Source organism: Helianthus annuus, chromosome 6 (assembly GCF_002127325.2).
Source record: "Helianthus annuus cultivar XRQ/B chromosome 6, HanXRQr2.0-SUNRISE, whole genome shotgun sequence".
Lineage (NCBI taxonomy): Eukaryota > Viridiplantae > Streptophyta > Magnoliopsida > Asterales > Asteraceae > Helianthus > Helianthus annuus.
The window spans coordinates 62,098,276-62,113,899 of record NC_035438.2 but is presented as its reverse complement, the minus strand read 5'-3'; positions in this window follow the sequence as shown (position 1 = coordinate 62,113,899).

Below are 15,624 nucleotides of genomic sequence, written 5' to 3'. Positions count from 1 at the left end.
CGGTTCTCGTTTAATCATGCGTTTTGAACTGTATCCTCCTTTAAAACTAACCGTTCTAAGCTTAGGCTTAATTAAAGACTCGTTAGGAATCTAATAGGTTATTAAAAACCTTCGTTCCAGATTTAGGAGCCCAGTAAAAGCTATCTGTACTTGCTGAATTGATATACGGCTGGGATTGAATTTATATTTAGCTCAGGTAAATACTTTTAACTTATTTTCCCTTATACGGGCTTGGAGTACGGTATATAAAATACCTCTTGGTCGGGCATTTGACCTTAATCGATTGGTGGTTAAGTATTATCAAGATGACCCGTTTAAAAATTTGTTTTGTTTGTTTTACGCCTTTGGGAGTTTAATGACCATGTCCCGGATATCCTTGGCATCATTCATGAAATGGCCACGACCTAAGCACGGGGTGTAGGCGTACACCTGACAGCTGCATATGTAAAAACTGGTATCCCACTTAAAGGAATAACCTTGTGGGCATTATACCTGTGGTGTGTCTATTAGTCTTTAACCCGGCACGACCCGGCACGAACCGGGCAACTGAACGCATAACAAACATGTAATTCTTTACAAGTATTATATTCAAACAATTATCCCAAGTTTTAAAATCTTTTGTGCCGTTTGCACTCAAATCAATTTTCTTAAACATTTTCAAAATGAGTCAGTTAAATTGTATTTACTAGTGAAAACTGACGTATTTTCCAAAAAGGCTAAGTGCAGGTACTAATCGGAATAGGCTGGCTACTCCTAGTATCAATAAAGAGTCTCGCAAGCTTAAGATGCCTAAAGTCTGTTGAACAATGTTTCATTTATCTTTGATCCGCCTGTGGATCCTTTACTTTCCGTTTGTAATACTTTGATATTACTTTATATCGGTTTGTAATTAATATATTCATCTTTTGCTTCCGCTATGCATTTAAATTGTGTTGTTTGACTATGATGATATCAACTACGTCACGATACTCCCCACCGGGCCCACCGGTGATACGTGGAAATATCGGGGTGTGACAAGTTGGTATCAGAGCCAACATTGAGTGAATTAAACACTAGCCTTTGGTGTTTAATCTCAATGACACAGTAGCACATTCCTTGACCTTCTGAGTCTAGACTTAACATAGGAATACTCTCATCTCTATTCGGAGAATTACTGCTTTCAATTCAATATATTTTATGTCTCTAAGCAAAGAAGCCATAATGGAAATTCTCCCCATTTGAAGCCTAGGGAAGGCCGAGGTTCGCACTGCGACCAGATGAACGTGCAACCAAGGAGAGAGCATTCAGAAATAAAATGAAAAAGAAACTCCTTATGCTGAAATTCGTTTCCTCAGTAAGTCCTTATAAGGGCATTTTTATCTTTCAGTCCCTTCGAGGACAACATCATTTCTTTCAAGTCCCGCTTAGGGAATTCTGTGTTTTTTTTTAAATCATTGGAATGCTTTATCAAAATTTCATTTATTCAATATATATGATTATAATATATGAAATAAATTAAAATAACATTCCTTTTATAAGATCTACCATTATTATAAAATGGCAAAAATCTAAAAAGGACGAGACCTAGCTCAGGTGTCATTTTAAGACAGGGCCAAGATGGTAGATCCTCGATTAGATTTAAGATCCTTATTAACATCTCAATTTAGTATTATTCTGCGTTAAATATTAAAAAGAATCTTAAAAGTAAAACCTAGCCTAAATGTCATTTTAGACACGGCCAAGATTGTAGAACCTATTCCATAGATTTAAATCCTTGTTAACATTTGTAACATGTTAACATTCCTGGCAGAAGTGGTTCGATAAAATTGCATAAATCATCCTTATACTGGATTCTCCCGAAATCCTTTCTTATTTTATGATTTAAGCATCCATTAGGGATGTAATACTTACGGGCCATATTCATTGACATATAAGACAAAAGACAGTCATAGCCTACAACTCCCTATCAAGAAAAGGCCATGAACAACGTTCAAGCCTAAATACCGTGATCCTACAAAATCATGGTTTATAATTTAAAGTTGTCCTTGTGACTTGGCCTTTTGTGCCATAGTTATATTTCAATTAAATTTAGGATAATTATAAAATCATGAATAGAATAAAAATCCTTCCTTTCCTGCCAGTATTTATATTGAAAGGAGTCTCAAAGGGTATAACCTAGCTTGAATGTCATTAAAGACCTGGCTACGATGGTAAGACCTGTTTAAAGAGATTCAGATCCTTGTTAAACACCTGAAAACGTGTTAACACTCCTGACAATGGATGATGCGATCACACTTGTCATCCTTATATTAGAAATCTTCCAAACCCCTCATTTAGCCTAAATGATCAATAGGAATCATGGCTAATAAATGTCGAACATGATGTACACATCTAAACATCCATCTGGGATGTATACCTACGGGCAAAGATGTATACATGAAAAAGATAGTTTTATTTCATAACTACTTGTCAAGATAATGAACTATGAAATTTTCCTATCCAAAGGAATCATTGATTATGTTTTAAAGTTTCCCTAGTGACAAGGCATCTATGCCATCAAAAAGTCCTTTGCAACAAGCCCTTGTGCTATATAAAATGTCGGTATGACATTGACAGTCGTGACTTGTGTCCCCTGTCTAATAAATATGAAGGATTATATTCCGTTTAAGCGCCGAAGATGGATCATTTAAAAACCTAGGCAAAACATAATCAAATAAATTTAATACTATCTATTGGCCTATATGGTTTAATTGCACCATGGCTATTTAATCATCAAACTCGACAATTCCCTGTATAATTAAGCAAATTATTACCACTTGGTTTGTAGCCTTCAAAGCTTCACCATGGCTGACTCCTCTGAAGCTCACAATCATCCGGTTGATCAAAATAATGATGCAAGACTGAATTTAACAGGCACCGAGTTACAGGCTATGATAGATATAGTCGTAAACAACGCTGTTGATCGTGCGTTGAAGGATCATAAGCGAAGGTGCGATGAAACCCCAAACAAGGGTTATAAAAAGGGTAAGACCGGTTCAAGCTATAACCAGTCCAAGCCAAGGAAGGCAAAACCTGAATGTAAAACCTGCGGGAAGAAGCACTTCGGAAAATGTTTCTATGATCAGACCAGGGGATGTGTCATCTGTGAAGAGATGGATCACAAGACCCATGAATGCAAGGATTTGAAGGACAACCAGCAGTCAGGTGAAAAGACCAGATGCAAAACCTGTAGGAAATACCGCCTCGGGAAATGCATATTTGAATTTCAGCCTCTACCCTGTGGAATCTGCAAGTCCAAGGAGCATAAGACCTTGGATTGCAAGAAGTTGAAAGATGCGACCTGTTATGGTTGCAACGAGAAGGGACATATCAACACTAATTGCCCAAATAAAACAAAGAAGCCTGGGGAGGCTAAGAAGACCCAAGCTGGAAGCTCTCAAATGGATGCTTAAGAGGCTAGCCAGGATGACAATGTCACAATAGGTATTTTCTTTGTCAATAACGCTCATGCTAGAGTATTATTTGATTCAAGTTCAGATAAGTCTTTCATAGAAAATGGATTTAGTAAATCATTAAATCTGCCTGTTAAAACTCTAAGCGTTAAGAATAAAGTAGAATTGACCGATAGTACCTTAGAGATTGCTTCAACAATATTAGATGGATGTTTTATATCCATTAGGAATCCTTGGTTTTAGCCCAAGTAAAACCAAGAATCCTTCTTATCCATTATCCTTGTTTCCATTAAAATAAGAGGGACTCGATATAGTGATAGGAATGGATTGGTCGTCTTGTAACCAAGCCCATATTGTGGGTAATAAGAAGCAAGTAGTTATCAAGACTCCTTATGATAAGCCTTTGACAATTCAATGAGACATATGGTATGGTATGGATTGCCTATGTATCTGCTGAATTCGGTATTTAATACCAAAGCTTCGAGTATGGAAAACTCAGAAAAGACAAACAGCAGACGCGATGCTAGAAAGACGACAAATGTTAACGGTGCATCAAATGTGAACCTCAATGTTAATGGAGTTAATCTCCAAAGCGGTAATTAACGTAGCTGTCGGAAAGGATATGAGAAAAGTCATAAAAAGGTTCAAGAAGCTAAATGTTGTTTGCTCTAAAACACATGTCGCTGCTCATGAGAAGAACTTTATTCATACTTCAGATGCGAAGAATAAACCCAACAAAAGCATATATGGCAAGGAGCCCATTATTTTTGGGTGTACTTAAAAGTACTTCGTCTCTTGGAAGTCAAGAGACTTCAATAATAAAAAGGGACCATCGATTGCAGGAAATTGTTGGATGAAGTAGAAACCATTAGGTGTGTCAGCGGTTACGCTGAAAAGAACGCAGTGAGATATGCATCACAGCTATTGGATGGCAACACCCTTAATTAGTGAGGACATTAATGAAGTCCACAAGAAAGATCCTCTTATACATTATGGGATGGACCAAGTGTTAAGGACCTTATTAGAAGACCTATTATTCGCATCGAAATGGAAAAAGATGGAATAAGAATTTTCTGACTCTCCCCATAAAGTTCTAAACTGTCGACTGTATGTCGCAAATTTTAATTCATTGGCTGAGATAGTACCCTATTCCAATTACCCAAAACCTAAGCTTAAAGCAATAATTATTGGTGGTTAGTAACGGAAATAAGAGGGCACATTAAGGTTTCAAAGCCTGCTCATTATAAATCCATTATGGATCTACCTCAGCTGCTCGAGTTTTATAGATTAAGGAATAACCAGTCAAAGCTGAGGCTGCCCTAAAATTGTCAAAGATTATGCAGCTAAATTTAAAAGGATTAAGAATGGAGGCGTTGAACCCTCCTGACGAATGATTAGAGGCAGTTCGCATTAATAATGACACTAGATAAATCACTTATTGTGATTTTATTGCTAAGAATTACGTTTGGTTTCAGGTGCTGCTAAGTCTCTTATAAAACCGTAAGCTTAGCAAACTTTTAGAAATTTTCTCGTAAGAACTCCAGATATTAAGTGTAAGGTAAAACTTACAGGCGAACTCATAAGAACCATTTCTTCTGTTCCTGTCAGAAACCTTCAGTCGTAAATTTTAGAAGTATCCTCTCTGTAAGAGGAAGTGCGTCAGCATACATAGATGATATCTCTTTGATCTCTAACAATTACGAATACCAGACAGTATGATAAAGGCGCCATATGAGGATTGATGTATCTTAATATGTTCCATAGATTGCTTCCATGCCTGATCAGTATGGAGGTTTAATGCATGGGACCACAAAGATATTCCGATGGTCATATGGTACTAAAGTCAGCTAATTGTATTCAAAGAAGATATCCAGAATAGAAGTTTCCAAGTAAATGTTCCCGATTAAGGAATTCGTGGACTTATAACATGAATGTGTCATTTATTTGACACGAGCAATGATGGATAAACTGGAGCCTGAGATTTGAAAAATCTCTGCAACCTCCTTGTATCTTGATTATCTTCTCCTAAGGTTACCCTGTTCACCTCCTGAGAGGCAAGTAGAGTTAAGATTTATATCCTATTTAGGGCTGTACTATTATGAAATCTCCAAGGTGGCTAGTACCATCATTGGAAGAATCGAAACCCTGATTAAGGGGCTGTTTGGTAGCCTCTGAATGGTTATTAAGAGGCTACCTCTTAATGGAAACATTAAGAATTTTACCAATGAGAAGGTAGAAAAATGTGACATGTGATGATTTACCATTCAGAGGTTACCTCTTAACCATTCAGACTTGAGGTTACCTCTTATTCATTCAGAGGTTTTAAACCATTAAGAGGTAGCATCTGAATGGTAATTAAGAGGCTACCAAACAGCCCCTAAGTAAGTTTTAAAATAGAGGATTCATATAGCCTAACTCGATATTCTGAGGATTCGATATAGTTAATTAAGAAAGACGGTTCATTTTGCTTATGCATTGATTACCGTAACCCTAATTAGGCAACAATTAAAAATCGCCGTCAGCTGCCCAGGATCGTCGATTTGTTTGACTAGCTGTAAGGATTAGCTATTCCTTAAGATTAGCTTTAAGCAGTGGTTGGATTAACCATCTCACCTTAAGATAAGCTTTTCTATAATAGTTGATATGAGTATTAAGGCTGCTCCTTGGGAGACCTTGTATGGATGGAATGTTAAGCATCTATTGTTAGACAGAAGATTGGTAAGTCCATTTATCAGGATCTGAAAGTTGCATTGGAAACAACGAATAAAATCAGACAAATCCATAATCATCTGTAAGTTGCCATTATTTGGCAGAAAAAAAAATCAAGATTAATGGAAAGCAAACCTCCTAAGTACTTATTAAGGAATAAGGTTCAACAAAAGATATCACCCCGGAAAGGTGTGCCAATCTGTTAATTATCAGGCTAGTTAAGCTCTGAATATATGAAATCATTCAAAGGAATTGAATGTATCAAGATCAAATAGCTTATAAGCTAAAACCTATTTAAGGAGCTTGACGGATCTCGCAACACGTTACACATTAAGGATTTAAGGATATGTCTCCCCAATACGTAGAGAAGCATTATCACATAGTGATATGCAGATGATGTGCAAATTATGGTCTATAAAAAAAACTAACCTAATCTAGACACCCTAGTTTTAAATTTATAACTAAGACTCTCTAAATGCTAGACCACTAACAGGCAAGTGTACCTATCGTATGTAGTAAAGCCTAATGAAGTCCGAGTATCGAACCCACGAGACACTAGCGACGCTAACTAGACTCTGACTCAACTAATACTTAACTGGTTTTAATTGTTTTGGACTTTGGGGTTTTAACTAATTAAACTAAAGGAATTAACTAAGACAAACTAGATTACCTAGACGCAGGCTGAAGGCTACTAAGGTGGAATCAAGGATGAGAAAGTACTACCCAGGTTTGGAATCCTATCTGTGACTCTCAGTTTTCTCTCGGCAATGGTAGCTATGATGGAACCAGGTTCTAATAATACGACACTCTAAGACTAAAGATAAGTTGAATCTCCTCCCGGTCTCATCAACTTCTCCTAAGGTCCTAAAGGTCAAATAAAGTTCGCTAGTATGGGTTGGATCACCTCCCGGTCTCTCCAACAATACTAAAGTACCCAAAGACTAGATCTCCTCGCGGTCTCACTAATCACAATACACCCTAGAGTGCACGGGGTAACCTAAAAACACTTGACAAGACTTAGGAAAACAAATAATACTAGGCCACTTAGACAGATCTCCTCCCGGCCTCACTGCACCTAAATACCTAGCACCAAAGACAATCCTAACTATCTATCTCCTCCCGGTCTCAATAATAGGTAGAACACTAAACTCCTCTAAATCACCAAACAAAGTTCCTATGGAGTACATGCACCATAAACCATCAACTAGTTGCGGACACAAAGTAGGTAACCTAACATGCATCTATACATGAAAGACATTCACAAAGACACATGAGGAACGATTGAATGATAATAAATAAGAATAAAGCAGACACACACATCTAGCCAATTATTATTAGGTCTTTTACTTTAATATTTATCCATCACAAAATTACCAAAAGCCGACAAATTACCAATTGACACGAATAATCGTCACAAACCCGGGTAGATAAACTAATTAGCCAAGAATCATAGTCAAGAACAATAATAAACAAGTATGAAATAACAAATAATTCATGTTCATAAGTCTAAAAACACAAAGTAATTAAAACTGAACACTAACTATTTGTGAACTCGACCCGATTCTTGATCGTGACTTAAACCCTCGAACCAATCACCTTCTTGATCTTCTCCTTCGTAGTCTCTTTGTTCAAAACCTGCTGCCGTCCGTTGATTGTTGTGTTTCTGTTCGATATATATAAGGCCGCCTCTTCAAATCTCTATATGGCAGCCCAAGAAATATAATAGGCGTCTATGTTCAATTCCCTTGTAAATGGGCTTTTCAACTAAACATATCTTGAAAGTCAAAGTGGGCCAATTTCTTGCGTGTCTCTCATTAGCCGAATCCACCAAAAATAATGACATAAATGGCGATGGCATCATTTACTTATTTTTCTTTTCACGTGACTTTGTAAAATTCAAACAAAGGATGAATGAATTAATTAACTTTCAGTTCTTTGACAATATTCGTCCCTCGTCTTTAACAGACTATTTTTAAACAATCTTTCACCGTATGACATTTTTAGTCTCTTGAAATTTAGTCCCAACTCTCGGTTCTTTGTTTATTTATCATTTAAGCTCGTTTCGATTCCTTTTTCATCGGGACCTGTGATAATAATAAACAATAAAATATATGTCTAAATATTATAAAAATGACTCTAAACTATTAAAATAATATACAAAATACAAGGGGAAAATGACGGTGTTTTTCAACACATCAAATATCCCCACACTTGAACCTTTTTCGTCCCCGAAAAAGAATTATGCATACGGAATCAGAGATGGATAAATACTCGGATCAAAAACTTATTTATATTTGTTAAAATCAAAACTTGTGTTAGCCGCGATTGCAAATATGTTTGTCCCTTTTAAACCCAAACTCAGTTCTAAGCCCCTTATCATGCAAATTTAGTTCAAGTGCGGTCAATCTACCTAGGGTCTCATGCTAGAAGCTACGGTCCACCTAATCCCACCTCAAGCTTATAGGACAAAAGGAACGATCACTGGACCAATTCCCAACCGTCTTATATCAAAACCAAGAGAATTTAAAATCAAATATTTTTTTTCTTTTTTTTTTTCTCAACATTGTTTTTTTTTTCTTTCTTTTCATTTTTTTTCTTTTAATGAGCGTAGACGTTGCTTTCCCTAACCCAGAGGCATTCCGGCTGTAGAGTCACTATCCCCAACTCGAATTACTTAGGCTTCGGTACTTTTTATTTGCATGTTCGATTTCACACATCCTAGAGGTATTCCGGTTGTAGAGTCGCTATCCCCAACCAAGATTACATAGGCCTGCACTACTTTCATTCAGTTTCTAGCCCATTTTTTCATGATTACAAATTCTAACGGTTTTAACTTATAACGGTGTCCCTTATACTCTTATTGGCGGTTTCAATTTCCCATATTCCCTAGATGAAAACTCACTAGTAGACCAACAATTAAGGTAATATTAACTCAAAGGGACCTAAAACCAAACCCGGGCCTATTCACATATCCCAAACTAGACACAAGCTCGACTTAATTAATCTCATATTATCATTATTTGAACCCGAACAAAAACCCATATTTTCTATCATTTTCCGTATTAATTTTGCAAACTTCTTTATTCAAAAGACATTTTTTCGATTTTTTAATTTTTTTTAATTTTTTTTAATTTATTTGTATTTTTCAAATTTTATGACTCAAACGACTCACTAACTAGACATTAAACGATAGTTCCCATCCCCACACTTAAACTCTACATTGCCCTCAATGTAGGATGGAAACCGACTCAAAAGACTAAAAATAAATAAGAAATAAAAAGACTAAGGGCCAATTGGAAAGGACTTAGCTGGTTATAATAAGGCGTATGTTCCAAAACTCTCGTCCAATCCAGCTCGATCGTATAACATTTCGGTCGCGATCGGCTCTGACACAGACTGACATGCTTAGAAAATGCTTGATATTCGAAAAACAGCTCCAAAATCACCCGAATGGTCTATAAAAAAACTAACCTAATCTAGACTATTTTTAAACAATCTTTCACCGTATGACATTTTTAGTCTCTTGAAATTTAGTCCCAACTCTCGGTTCTTCGTTTATTTATCATTTAAGCTCGTTTCGATTCCTTTTTCATCGGGACATGTGATAATAATAAACAATAAAATATATGTCTAATATTATAAAAATGACTCTAAACTATTAAAATAATATACAAAATACAAGGGGAAAATGACGGTGTTTTTCAACACATCAGCAGATTTATGATATGATGAGGAACCTGTATCGATTGAGGATCGACAGGTTAAGAAGCTACAAAAAGGATACATGTACCTATTATAGAGGTCATTTTGGGAGCTTGGAAAGACTCCAGGTAGGCTATAGAAGTTAAGCCCATTATGCGACAAAAAGAACTTCCAGCATTTAGCAAATCTCGAGGTCGAGATTTCTTTTAAGGGGGTGAGGATGTAACACCTCGTAAAATCACGTCCAATGATGTATTGACACGTGTAATAAACCCTAATAAAGTCAAATGTTGAATTTAAGGGACTAGTTTTTCGAAAAATCGAAAACATTGACTATGAAAGGACTGGAAGTGTTAGCATACCTAAAATAAGTTTCTAATAACCTCTCACGATATTTATATTCACAAATGAGCCACTTGGCGATCGAGTGTAGCCGTTTGCGGAATTAATTGAAAGTTTGCGCAATGAAGGGTTAAAAGCGTCAACATGTTAATTCTTACCTCTGAGTGACCTTTTAACAAACCGGGAGATTCATGATATTTGATTATACTCTTGGGAATTCCGAATAATGGCCATCTAAGGTTTTTATGCCTATAAGTAAAGTTAAGCGCAACTTTGCAAGTTAGAGGGACTAAAAGTGTCAATATGTTTAACTATACCTCTGAATGACCTTTTAGCGAACCCGAATCATCGTGATGTTTAATAATACTTTCAATAATGCCTAATATGGATTAGATGAGGCTTCAATGCTATTAAATGATGAGATGCGCAAGTTTGCGCAATAAAGGGACCTAAAGTGTCAACTTTTGAATCTACGCCTTTCGGTGACCATTTAAGCGAACGAGAGTGTAGTAATATTTAAGTATATGCTTAGGAATGCCCATTATGGGCCATGGAAGGCCTCGATATCATTAAACAACATTTCGCGCTACTTTGCGCAATTAAAGGACTAATTGCGTCAAACTGCAAAAGTAGGTCGAATCGTTTGATAACGGACCTTCCGGAATATGGCCATAAGTTAAACATACCCTATTTATTATTTATATAGCTTAGATATAGGCTTGGAGGTGTTTGGTGCGCAAAAATAAACTTTTATGTCATGCGGGGACTAAAAGTGTCAAAAAGTGCACAAGTTTGCACTTTCGCGCATATCTCGCATTCTGAATATCCCCGGACACCCAAAAATTTATGTAAGCACTAAAATATTTTATTTTAGTGTGTGGCATGATAAAATTCCACTCGTCGCGTAATTTGGATCGTTTTTAGCGTCCGTTCGTGTTTCGTCGTAATTAGACGCACATCGTGACCGTATGGCCAAACGAACCGACATCCGACATGTTTTTGAACATGTTTCATGTCCCATATGTTTAAACATCATAGTGGAGCCTTAAAGTGAGGTTAACGGGCCTTAAACGCGCCTAAAATGACTTTATGAGCTCACAAGGACCATTTCTGTCATTTTTAAAAAGCTGTTGCTGAAATATGCAGCCCAGGCGGGGCGCGTAAGCCTCCCTGAGGTCTTACGCGGGGTGCCTCAGCCCTGCAGATCAGCAAAAATCAGTTTACAGCTGTTAACAGCCTGTTCCAGCTTGATCCAGCTCTTGTTGATGGTATTTTTCAATCCTTGGGCAGCCCATAGTATACCAAAACAGTGGGTAAGAGGTGTAGGGCTCAGATTTAATCACGGTTATCAAGGAACGATCCTAACGGTCCTCAAAAACCTATAAATACACTTCCCCATTTCCTGCATAACCTACACATTGATCTAAATTGTTCTAAGTTGGGGCCCTTGTGCTTCATACCTGAACATCCAAGATCAATTCCATCCTTGCTTAGACCTTTTGTAAGTGTCCTTTCGTGCTTAGTTTAATTTTAAGCGGTTATAACCGAAAGTCAAGCGTTTTCAATAAACTCTTTGACTTTTAAACGATTGAGCCATTGTTCATAACGAACATGGCTACGTGACCGTAATTAGGTAGGTAATAAACACTCAAAAGGGCACCTCCTAATTACCACGTTTACTTAGTTTAATTGTCGGGTCAAATAAAAGTCAAACGGGTTAGTTTTAAATAAAATACATAACTATTAATATAAAAGTCATAAAATCAATTTTATCACTTTAATAACTTGGTAAATATTAGTTGAACATGTCTAAGCATGTTCAATCCAACAATTCTAAGTATAGGCTCGGTTCGGAACCGAAAGTCGCGAAAGTTGATTTTTTGCCTTGACTTTCAGTTCTGACCCGATTTAGCTTAGTTTAGATATGCCTTAGGATTCAATTAGGACCATATTATAGGTTAGTATAACCCTCAGAGGTTATGCAACTTGGTTCCCTAGAAATCCTAGTTCATGCATGTTTCCGTTAAATGCCTAAATGTTGACCGTTGTTAGACCCAGTTTGGCCTTAACAACTTCTTTTTACGTAATATGGCAAGTGATTTCAGTATAAGTGAAAAAGATGTGCGGAAATGGAAATCAGACTTTCAAGAAACAAGACCTACAGAATTATCAAGTTTATATCACTTTGAAACAAATTAGTTTAACAAGGAGATTGTAAGATTATTATCTAATACAAATGAATCTTGATTTCTGTGGGTGAGAAGAACAGTTGGAGTTTGAGTGTATGTATGTGAATGCTAAGCTTCAAACTCAAATATCTTCTGCCTCTCGAGCCTTCTATTTATAGACGGCTGTGGGCATGAATAAACAATTGTTTATTCATGCAATAAGTCTTGCATAAAGTAGCAATTTGACATATTCATTGAATCCATCGTTCAAGTTGCATTTGTAATCATGAAAATCAATAATGTCATGCTTCGGTCATGGGTGGCAGGATAGAGTTGTAATTTTAGACAAGTGGGTCTATTATCAGAATTTCTGATAAGCCACTTCATCAGAAATTCTGGTGAACAAATCATCAGAAAGTTCGATGATCAGAATTTGTCAGAAACTGATGATATTTCACCAGAAATATCATCAGATCCATCAGAAACGACCTTCTCTGATAATCCAAATCAACTCTTTATCAACTTGAGATTCTTTGTAGTAGATACTTTGCTTTCCAGTTGTCCCAACTGTTTTTCTTCATCTTGCTATGTTCTTCAGGACTGTTATCTTCTTCAGAGATCCAGTTGATTGAGATTTTCTTCAATACTTACAAATAAAGTTTCCTAACAGTTTCCCTCTAAGTATTGTAAGAAAATGAACTATCTCTATGTCAAGATGTAAACAACTTTTAACTAATTCTTGAAGAAGAAAGATTAAGTGACTATGTCCCACAAACATAAAGCATAAAACATAAAAATTAAAGCATAGACCATCCAACCATTGTAAAAGAAACAAAAAAAAACTTCTAAATATTGTTCAACAGAAATTTCTATCTCATCAATTCATTCAATTGATCTTCACTCCACTTTTGTGCTTGTCTCCTGGTTTCAGCTTCTTCTTGTGACCGATTATCTTTTGAGTTGCCTTATACATTGATTTATACCATTCTCTTGCTTCCATCCAATCTTCAATGCAATCTTCTATTTTCTTTCTCAGCTCCTCATTGTTCTTTCCTTTCATCTTGAGTTGCTATTGTTTCTCATTTATGCAGTTTCGTATATACTTTAAAGTTTGGTTTGAATACCTGCAGATTTCATCGATTCTGAACAGAGCCTTCTCATTATGAGCATCTTTGAAGACTGCACAGATTTCTAGTGTGTCAAAGATTGCACCAGTTCTTGCCAATTTAGAAGGGATTTCAGCTGGAATAGTTGTGTTGCGTGGAGGTATTAACACCTTAGTGCTATACTCGAAATTTATACATAGATCAAAATCTGCTAATGCTGCTCTTTTGTATAACTTCGCTCCTGCATTTTTAACACTGTCAAGGGCTCTTCTGATCACTACTGAACCACCCTTCCATTCATCAATGATGTTTTTCATCTTGACTATGTCCATTGGATGAACTTTATCAGCCAAGTCTGCATCAGTAACTTTTTGAACATCTTTGTCTTTTCTGACTAGGGTGTATTTGTTTTGACTTTCAATCCCTAGTAAGCCACCTCCAGTAGTCAAAGTATCAACTCTTTCAATTGATACTATTGGATTGGTCAATTTGTTGTGCAATATCACCTTGCTGCCATTCTTTCTTTCTTCATAAATACGTTCACTTATTGGTGAGAGTGGCCTTGTTGGGTTATCTTCTGGACCTTTCCAATAGTAGTGCTTCAGATGTTCTTCTGGATACATGATTGTGTGTAGGTCACCTTCCAGCACTTCTGATTCTTTGATCTTGCCTTCTGAGTCTTCTCTCATTATTTTTCTTGGCCTTTTTGAAGAGGTCACCTCATGTTCCATTCTCCGCTTCTCTTTTGTGTCCATCCTTATACTAAATTCTGTTTCTCCAGTGATGGTTGTAGTTGATTGATGAGCTGAAGTGTATTCTTTATGTTGGAAACTTGAAGTGTCTGGCTTTGATATGCTTGGTGGAGGACCCATGGGTAACTTTTGTTTATCTGGTGGTGGACCCATGGTCTGTTTTTCTTTTTGAACTGTTACAGCTTCTGTTTGCTTTATTTGTTCTTGTTGGATGGTTTCTGGTTGATGTTGGGGACTTTCTGACTCTTTTGCTTGGCTTTCTTGTGGAATTGGAGTCTTTAGTTTATGAAGATCAACTTTTGCCAGTGTGGCAACATTGTATTGCAATCTTTTTACTAGCAAATGAATGTTAATAAGAGATTGCCTGTTTGTTTCTTCTTGTTCCTTTATCTTCATAAACTTCTGATTTTCTTTACTTCTTTGTTCACTTAGTTCCAGTACCAACTTTTCAAAAGCCTCAGTTAGACTGCTGCTATTTGCTCTGAGTAGTTGTATTTCTTCAAGAAGCCTTCCTGAACTTGAACTTTCTCCAGTAGTTTCAATTTCTGTCATCTTTTTCTTGATATCAATCAGTTCATTAAGAGCTTTTTCCATTTCTGAAGAAGTTCCTTTGTTTTCTGATGACTTTTGTATTTCTTTGAGGGCTGCACTATTTTCTTCAGTTTGTTTCTGCACAACTTTGACAGTCTCTGATAGAGCTTTGACTTCTGATTTTTTATTTCTGATTTCTTCCAGTATCAGATCAAGTTTTTCGTTCATGACTGTTTTCTCAGCAGCTGCTTCATCTTCAAGTTCTTTATGGAGTTGTTTTGGAGACATAGAAGGTTGTTCTTGGGAAATAGGAGAAACAACAGATGTTTCCCTTCTAACACCACCAGAAAACACATTTTCTGATGTTCTGAGATTAAGAGGATTGGAAGTATCCAAATTCTCTGTTTCCTCACCAGATATTTGAAACAAATTCAAGTCATGGTTTTCCTCATATCCTTGAACCTTTTCAGATTCTCCATGAGTTGTTGAGAAACTTCTATTTTTCTCATCCAGGTTTCCTTGATCAGTGAACTGATCTCCACATGTTGTTGCCACATTTTCCTCCTCAGTGTCTGACTCAGAAAATGGACCTTTTGATTCACTCACATTTTGTTTTGTAAAAACAGTGTTTCTTTGCAATATTTCATATCTTGGTTGAATTGATTCATCAGAATCACTTTCAGAAGTATAAAATTTATTGAGTTTAGATTTTGTAGCACCTGTTTTTCCAATATGTGAGCTTTCAGCATGATGTTCTTCTGTTACAGAAGTCATATGCACATCTTCATCAGCAAGATGTGGATCAGATTCATCCTGCTGCTCTATTCTTTGTGCACTTGATTCTTCTGCATCATGCTCCATGGGTGACACCTTTTCAAATCCT